The sequence below is a fragment of the Ascidiella aspersa genome, chromosome 6 (assembly GCF_963924565.1).
Source record: "Ascidiella aspersa chromosome 6, kaAscAspe10.2, whole genome shotgun sequence".
NCBI classification, from domain to species: Eukaryota; Metazoa; Chordata; class Ascidiacea; order Phlebobranchia; family Ascidiidae; genus Ascidiella; species Ascidiella aspersa.
This window is the reverse complement of record NC_139452.1, coordinates 13,916,724-13,924,679: the sequence shown is the minus strand read 5'-3', so window position 1 is coordinate 13,924,679 and position 7,956 is coordinate 13,916,724.

The window sequence follows — 7,956 nt, the reverse complement described above, 5'->3', positions numbered from 1 at the left end:
CAGGACACTCAAAGAATTTTATCCCTATCTACTTCACGTTACTTGCTTAGCACACTTACTGCACAACTGCGCAATGCGAGTGCGTGCGTACTTCAAAAACATAGACGCAGTCGTAGCAAAATCAAAGTCAAGCCCAAATGTCTAAACGAAGGCTTTTAAACTGGGGTCCATGTCCATGGGCCACTTGGGGTTTCGTGAACTAGTTTTAGGGGGTCCATGGCGGCCTAATTGAAATATTAGTGTATATTTGAAAGTATTCAATTTAAAAAAATATTTTAATTTAAAATAAAACGGTTTTGTACTTAATGTGTTTAGACTTTATTTAATTTTTACATTTTTCGGCCTGAAATCAGCAGATTTCTGAAGTCTATTTGTGTTGCGACGTCAACTCTGAAATTTTCTTACGACGCAGTCGTAGCAACAGTAAAAGCGGCAACAGTTAAAAACAAAGACCGGTCCAAAGATTTTCGTGATGCCGGCTTACCGCCGCCTCCGTTACCTGTGGTTACGAGATGGGCAACCTGGCTTAGAGCTGCTTTTTACTACAGTGAGCACCTTCCTGCTGTTCGTGCCATTGTAAACAACTGGGCAAGCGGTTTTATTTTGGTCACCAGGGCAATGGAGGCTATAAACGAATTTCAGCTGGCATCAGACCTTGTCCTTCTTTCAAACTATCAGTCGCTTACAAACAACGTCGAACTCTTGGAAGCTAGTGACTGCAGCATGGAAGAAGCATTCAAGGTAAAAAAAACATGCAGTTTCACGAGGATCCCTGCTCAATTCGAGATTACATCGAGCAACGGTTAGCCAATTCAGATTTGGAAACAATAATGTGCTGTTCAAACTCGAGCATTCCACCAGCCACTTATGCGTTACTGCAAAAAGCTCAGCCAACATCAGCTATAGTTGAACGCTCATATTCTATGCTGTAAAATCTATTGAGAAAAGACAGAAATTTCGAGCCTGAAAATGTTAAAAATTACATGATGCTGTATGAAAGACACACACAAACATATGTGTTTAATAACATCTGTGATCTAGCCCCTCGGAAGTTGCTTTATGACCAACGATTACGGCTTCCGTATCAATAGTACACCGAAAAGCCATCGCAGACTCGCCGAATCTGTCGATCTATGATGCAAGCAGAGCAAGCATAGATGTTATTAAACACATATGTTTGTGTGTGTCTTTCATTGATTGATACGGACTGATGATGATGAGTCTGCGATGGCTTTTCGGTGTACCATGATGCTGTATTACAATAAATAAGTTGAAACACTTTTCTGTAGTGATTTCTTTATAGCCGCGTGAAGGGGGTTACACTACTTCATCCCTGTTTAATTTGCTGTTTATTAGAATTTACCATGTGGAGAAAATTGAAGCAAAGTGCCCTTTCAACAAGGGCAAAATAACACAAGCTACCTAAATCTATCGCCAAAAAACACGACGCACTTTTCATAATCCATAAAACCCCTTGATTTTTCGACATAATATTACGCTTGGGTCTGAAATCGACGTAATATTATGTTGGGTAACTGGTATCAATTCAAGGAAGAACTGTGGCCTCTACAAACAAGCAATTTTGTTAGGTTAAAATAAAGTTAAAATTTGATAATAATAAAGTTAAAAATTTTTTTTTTAGGTTAAAATAAAAATGGCCCTAGTTGTGATCATTTTGTTAAGGAAATTATGTCAATGTTCAGGTCAGAAACTTTGTTTTATGGGCTATGCCGAAATGGTTAATTATATATTAATTTTATGATGTTTATTAGAACTGGCAAAGGAAGAAAAGCTTCATCTATCACAGGAACGTCCTTACGAAGAGATTAACATACTTCTTTTTTGAACCACGTAATTTTTAAAGTATTTTGATAAAAGAAAATTCTATCCCATGGCATTATCCACAATAAAATTGTGATTACAGAGTTTTAAAATCGGTATCCAACACTTATGTTCCGGCTAGTTAAATTATTTTTATTGTTCTTGCTGTTGTTTCGCTGATTTGCAAATCTTGTGCTGTTTTTAAATAGTTTATTGTTAGTTTTTACGAGGTTTTATAATTGCGTAATGTCTTCATAAAGCGCAGCTTTTGTGGTTCTAATTTCTCAGTTTTTTTAGAATACATCTTGCTTTTTATGTTCTGGCTGTTTACTTGCCAGGATTTACATAGTGCTTAGGCCTAAATAAATAAAGACCGATTCTGTTAGTCTATATGAGGCTCACGGTTTACTTTTTTTGAAAATAGTGAATATAGCAATTTGTCCCATACTTAAAATAAACTTGAAAGTAAAATTTATCCACTGCGTATGCTCGGCTTGCCCGTGTTTGATAAATAAAAAAACAGTTTTATGTATGTGTAGACGTGCAATAGTTTGCCTGGAAACTATAGGTTTCCTTAAGTTCACTTTTTTGTTTTATATCGTTATTACTAAAATATTTCTTCCCGACCCTGATAGTCCACTATTTTTGATATCCATGTTTAAAAATTTTAACAACCCCTGGCTTAAATTTTGGAAGAAACCTTGCGCGCATTTTCAATCTCAACAATACTAGTGGCGCTATCTGTACCACTCCATATGGCATTATTGCGCAATCGCCTTGCAAAGAGTGATTTTAGGAAAATATAATTTTAGACTTAGCAAATGGAGTGAGTGAAATAAAGATGCTGAAGTATAAGACCGACTGTTGTGCATTTTCTCATAAATAAAAAAAATACAAAGGATTAAGTATTTAAAAAATTACTTGTTATCTATACTTGCATTCGGCCTCTCTAATATCTTTGTGCTAAACCGTATAACGCAGATGCTAACTATCCTGACTATAACGATTTTTCAACATTTCAATTCCAATTTAGCTTGATAATAAATTGCAAAGCCAAAAAGGTCTAGTAGATCGACATCATATTGATTGAGACGTTTCGATACGAGCTTGTATCATCTTCAGTTAATGCAGAGGTTCTCAAACTTTTTTAAAAATATATTGCGCAACGGTCCCTCAGCAACTTTTTAAATTGCTCACGATCCCCTAAAAATATACACAAAATAACATTTGTTTTTTATGGTATCAATGGGATTGGTGCACTTGCCTCTTTGCTATCAGCTCGGCTATGTTAACCTCTATAACGAATCATTTATTTGAGTGAAACAATCACGAACAGTTTTAAAACCGTGAACGTACAGCCCACAGTGGCAGCGCAGCAAGCTGAAAAAACGTGATTCTCGTAAACTGCACAATGCAACACTATGACGTCATAATGGACAATTCAACTCAAAGCGTACAATAACGTGAAAGAACAAATAATCAGTTCGGTTTGGAAAACTAAGTTGCCTGAAAATGTTATTGCACAAAAAGCTTTCTTCTTCAGGAGCGTCGTGTTGATTTTTTGTTGGGTTCTTCGCGGTCCCAGAAAATTGTCTCGTGGACCCTAGTTTGAGAAACACTGAGTTAATGTGACTAAGAAGCAATTCAAGCATCACTTGTAAGAGATGGGACGCAATTGTTATCAGTCTGAGTTTCGAAAGTAGCCCGTTTTCTGTAACCAAAGTGTAGCGTAATTTTCAGGATTATTAAAAATACATTGTAAAATGGAAATCAGTTAAAATATAGGCCTTTCTCACGCCATTTTTAAACGACGTTAAGCGCCGGGCGGGGATCAAGCAACGTGAACACTTTTAACAGTGTTGTAAACAAGTCATTTTAAATTGACTTAAGTCCCAGTCAAGTCATTTGTAAAATAACTTAAGTCCAAGTCAAGTGTTTTTGAATAAATAACAAGTAAAGTCCCAGTCCAAGTCATCAGTTGCGCAAGCCAAGTCCCAGTCAAGTCATAATTAGAGCAAGTCAACTTCAAGTCATGTCCTTGTTAAAAAATAAAATTTTAAACTATAAAAATTTTTTAATTTGTATGATTATGAGAAATAACTGAAATAAAAAATAAGAAAAAACGCAACATATAGCAAGCAATTTGTTTTATGTGCCAAAATTTGGATAAGCTTCATTTTAACCGAAGTCATTTGTCCAAACGACTTAAGTCAAGTCAAGTCATTTGTCCGAAAGACTTAAGTCAAGTCAAGTCATTTTTCCCAAATGTCGTAAGTCAAGTCAAGTCATTTGAAAACAGTGACTTAAGTGCACTTAAGTCATGTCATTGACTTAATTCATTACAACACTGACTTTTAAACTCCGCCGCGCGACTCCGAGTGGATTGGCCCAAAGGCAAATCCATATTTTTACCCCGTTTTCTGTAACCAAAGCGTCGTAAGCACGTTGTTCTCTTTAAATTAAAATATGTAAACTTAATCAGATAAATATTTTTTTTGCCTAACGCCATATGTAATAGGCATTATTGTCTCTATTAATGTTGAAATTTTTGCCAACTTAAACTGCTTAACCAGGTTCTGTAGTTTTTTACGAACTTTTTTCAACGATAGCGTCCAATCTTTTTCAATAAAAATTTTGCTAACTAAAACCGCATGGAGACAATCTGGTTGCGCTTGGCGCATTTAGTTACGCTGGATAAAGAAGGGTGTTTAACGTCCTTGTGTCAAGATGTCGCGGTTTGGTTTAATTTTGTTACATCAAGTCTTAAAACAGAGGTCGGCCACAATCATCCGGCCCGCAACCTTTTTACAAACTGTACACAAGGCCATTCCCCATATTTTTAACTGTAAATCATAGACAAAATTTTGTGTATCTGATGTGACTGAACTATATTTGCGTTTTGATGAAATCCTCAGACTAAAGGAGACGTGCCACTGCGCAGGTCAACTATAAGTAGGAAATTTTTCGTAGCATGAAACTCTCTAAAACGCAATTTTCCCCAAATTAATTCGCTAAAGTATTGTTTTATAACAAACATTAACAAAAAGAGTATAAGAAATATTTTCACATTTTATTTTGTGTGAGCCAAATACGTCACGTCTTCTTGCAAATTAAAAGGTTTTTAAATTTAAACCAAACAAACGCAAAACATTTGTTTTTTCGCTCTGCGCGCGTTGCTTCCTGTTGTAGTATCACTAGACTAATTTTCACTGGATCAAACATTTAGGTCCGTCCCTGATTAAGAGTTATTGTACTAAAATGCTTAAAAGCCACACGTTTTTATAACAATATTTGAAATTTTAATAGGTACGGCCCGCCGAGAGCCTGCTGAGTTTGGTTTGGGCCGCGACGAGGTGAAGTTTGCCGACCTCTGTTATAAAATTTGAATTGCCCCCTGAAAAATCCTTGAATCTGCGCCTTATACTGTTGTGTTTTCCTAAAACAATTGCGATACGTCGGGCATTTTCGAGCCAAAAAATCATTACACAACTTGCCAGTAATTATTGCAGTAAGCTAAGAAGTGAACAGGGGTTGAAGGGGTTATGGCGGGAAATTGGTGGGGCTGCAACCCCAAGACCACATATTGCTTTCTAAACCATTTTTTGTCATCCGAATGAGACATCACAAGTACCTAGTAAAACTCAAGGCTGCTTTTCAGTTGTGTTGCAGAACCCTTTTTCTTTTAAAATAAGCAAAACGCATAACAAAGATTTCTATTAATAAATAGAAACACAATAAGTTACTGTGTTTTCGAAGTATTTGGGTCGCGAGACCTCGGGGCTACTAATTTTGGGTCGCGCCAAAAAGTATTTGCGGACCCCTGCTCTATACGGTACGATTAATTATTATATGACATTTTTGACGAACTTAAAAAAAGCATATGATCCCAAGAGCTTACAGCAGAACAATAAATCGCCTTGTGCTTTCCCGACATGTTCAATTCGCACTATTTTAAAATATTTAGCTACATTGACTCACTGAATAGACCAGTGGTTCCTAACGTTGGGGGTATAACGCCGATATAAAAGGGGGCGTTTATAAATAACTCATGAATTATGCTTGTGTAAATAATGCTGGAGTCGAGGTTACCAACTAGAAAGAAACAAAGTGCGTTGTGTCCCTTTTGATGTAATCAAGAGCCACACATAACCAATTGACTTCGACTTAGGCAAGTTGTACTGAGCAGTGACCACTACACATAAAAAGCAGCGTGGCTTGCGAGACATGGTTTTCCTAATGCTGTTTCACCTATTTTTATTTTGAAATTGCATTAAAAAGGGCAAATTTAGTAGCCTATAGTCAATGAAATGCTTAGATTTGCTGCTTGCATTTAAGCAATTGCAGCTGGTTTTAATAATGTTATGATTTAAAAGCCAACTATTATATGAAGATGCCTCAAGATCTTTAATAAACTTGTTCTTGTTATTAATTTTCCATTTTTACAACTTTAGTTCAAATAACGAAAAAACAAATTATAGCGTTTAATTATACGACAAAGGTATACTTCAATTGCTATAGTTTAGTCCTTATTTGCCTCTAATATTATTTACCTTGTTTTGGTTAATATATTTAACCTCATAACCCATGCTTATCTTCAACACTAAATTTAGGCCAATAGACTAAATCTGCATTTACTTTTTCGTCGTGCTAATCTCGATTACCTTTATGCAAGCATTGTTTCGGTTGGCTATAATTTTTAAATGTGTTTTATCATGTTTCGCTTTATAAAGTTAAAATGTTTGCCTATTTAAACTAAATTGCTGTCATTTTTTTCTGCGGGCCAGAATTGTTAAACTATCGACATAAATTTGCTGAATTTACTTGACCTCGATTTAATTTACTTGATTTTTAATCTCTGTAAATGGCCGTATTTGTCTAATTCTAAATTAAGAAATTAGGTGTCACTGTATAAGGACAAATTTTATTAAATTCTCGACAAGCTTTCACGCAACCGTGCCTCATCATGTCAAAGTGTAAATAAAGCCACTTAAAAAGCACGTAAATCAAAGACTTGATTTATAATGTGGTTTTCCAACGTCATATTTTAAGGTTATCATGCCGCCTCCCAATCAAGCATTTTAGATCCATCCCTGGGGCTGCTTTTTGTAGGGTGCGTTTAAAAATCTGTAGAGCCAAAGGACCAAAGGGGGCGCTAATACAAAAAACGTTTGGATCACAGCACTAGACTAATCCAAAGATTGCGAACCACTGACCCGCGTGCACGAAGCGAACAACCACAGATTTTTAGTGACAACTTTGAATATTTTTTTACCGAACGACTTTACGAGTAGGCTTATAGTAACTTTTAATCAATTGGCTTTAACAAGTTCCTGCAGGGAAGGTGACAGCTAAAATAATTTTGTTAATTTCTGTAAAACAAGGTTGGCAAAACGATGAGGAACTAACGGACCCGAATTAGTAGGCCTAACTGGGGACATAGTTTTTTTTGACAAATGTGCGCATTTTTTTCCAGATGTGCGCGTGTCTATTAGAACGTTCAAATGTAGGCATATTATTTTGAATTGTGTGTAGCCTATAGGCCAAAATGTTTATTTGAACTTACCATACACAGTTAAGAGAAAGTTAAATAACATTTGGAACGCATCATTGCTAAGGATATAAAACGTTGTTCCAGTAAATGGAATAAGGAATTTGAAATAATTTGAATAATTTGAAGCCGCCAAAGATTCCTGCCAGTTTTTTTTTGGCCTGAAATCCTTCAAAAATTCTGAAAATAATTCTGAAAGAAATGCGTTATGTTTCATTGTAGAAGGCTATGTTTTATTTGTAAATGACGTCACTGTCGTGGTTTTTAAACAAGAATGGGGTCTGAGGGGCCATGGTCCCCCCAAACAAATTTTATAAATATTTTACTCTTAATAATTTGTTTTTAGCATTCATGAGCAGTACCACAACAGTCACAACAGTTGATCACAGGTATGCCACACCTTTAATTGCCATGCATTGTTACTTTAAAAACGATGTAGTTAATAAACGTTTTCTATATAATAATGTAGTTTTACTACTCTTAGACAGTTTTTGCTCTTTGACTGTGTTTTGAGTATTGCATTTAACACTCATTCAGTTGCTGCTCGAAACGGTTTGCTAGCATTGTTATTTGTGTTCGTTACGGCA